This window comes from Otolemur garnettii, unplaced genomic scaffold (genome assembly GCF_000181295.1).
Source record: "Otolemur garnettii isolate 467f Iridium unplaced genomic scaffold, OtoGar3 scaffold00068, whole genome shotgun sequence".
Taxonomy (NCBI): Eukaryota; Metazoa; Chordata; class Mammalia; order Primates; family Galagidae; genus Otolemur; species Otolemur garnettii.
This window is the reverse complement of record NW_003852463.1, coordinates 7,619,440-7,621,210: the sequence shown is the minus strand read 5'-3', so window position 1 is coordinate 7,621,210 and position 1,771 is coordinate 7,619,440.

Genomic DNA, 1,771 nt, shown 5'->3' with positions numbered 1-1,771 from the left:
TCTCATGATGCTAAGAATAAAACTGAATCAATAATAAAACAATTGATATAATTTTTGGCTGATAAGCCCATTTATTGTGTAAAAAGAAGCCTACGAAGGTTATGCTATGCTGTTATTCACAACTGGGTGTTTTTTCCCCCACTCACATTTTTGGGAGAAATTTCTATAAGATAATGTCTTTCTCAAGGTCCAGTTTGACTTGGGTACACTCTGGAAATTAAGCAGTGTAGATTTTTTTCCAGCTGTCTTTAAAAGCCTAAATCCCTTTATTTTGGTGATAAAAGTCTGCAATGCCCACATCTCCCACAAGGGGACAGAGCACCACTGGGTCTTTAGTTGAACACAAAGGCCTGGGATGCAAAACGCAGCTGTAGACATTGCCTCCTTCCCAGGGAAAAGACTCCTCACTAAGTGTTAAGAAGAGGCAGGTCTGATAGTGTCTAGGAAAAGTTAAATTTCATGTCTCATAAACCCTAAGTATTTTCTAGAAGCTTTTTGGCTGTTCTTATGCAGAGACCATTCATAAGGTATTTACAGAAAAAATTTTTTTCCTGTATAAATACAAAATGTAGCCACCTAAATCATTAACAGAAGTGATTTTAGGCAGGTACCCATACACGCTGGCTCATAAACATACTGTTCTCTCTCAGGTTTCTGTCGGGAGGTTATGGAAATGCATGAAGTAAAGTGCTCTATTCACCTTCTACCACTCTGTCTTTGGACGGCCCCTGAATGGAAGAAAGGATTTAGGATTCAAAAGAAAGTATCATTAAGTAAAAATAAATTCCCCAGAAAGCAATTTTAGGATAGACAATCAATTTAAATTTTTAGGGGAATTCCTTTCATACTTTTGTACTAGGCTTCTACTGATGTACATAAGGAATAATAAAAGCAATTCAAGGAGTAAAAGAAACAGATGATTCTGCTGTGTCTGCTTTACCGCAGCTGATGGAGAAGATAAAATCACTAAAAGGGAGTAGTGGGTGCCAAGACCCAGATCTGGCCCAGACGCATGAATTGATCAGACCCTACCTCACGCCGAATGAAGCCGGGGGGGACTTTATGCTTGACTATTCTATCACGCTGTGGCAGAATCCACTTATATCTCCTAAAATCCACTTCCCTGTATTAATGGATATTAGCTGGTGGATCATTGCCCAGAATAAAGTTTGTCTTCATTCAGTCTCACTATATAATAGGGCTGGCCACATGGTCAAATTATGGCCACTGGGTAAAAGTAAAAGTGATCTTGAAAATAGCAAGGTGTTCCTTTTCTTCCTTTTCTGACTTTTCCAATAACTGGAATGTGGATGTGATGCTTAGAGCTGGAGCGGACACACTGGACAATCATTTGAAAGATACATCCTGAGAATGGTGGAGAAACAAGAGAGGAAGTCAGCTTTCTGGTCACTGTGGAGCCACCAAAGCAGCCTGGAATGCCTACCTAGTTTTTATAAGACAGAGAAATTTTTTTTAAATCTAAATTTGGGGTGTTTAGTTACCTGCAGCTGAACCTAATCAATTGGGAGTCCTTGAGGAAACAGGCCAGAGGTAAGATGGACTTATTTTTTTCTAACTACTTGTTTTGTCATTATTTCGTCATTCTTATCAAGAGTCAAAATTTACTAAATGTTGTGGAAAGGACACTGCTGAGTGATCTGGTCTGAAGTTGCCATATGGATCAGGACACCATATGCAAAATTCAATTCTTTTTTTTTTTTATTGAATGGTAACTATGTACATTAATGCACTTTTGGGGTACAGTGTGGGG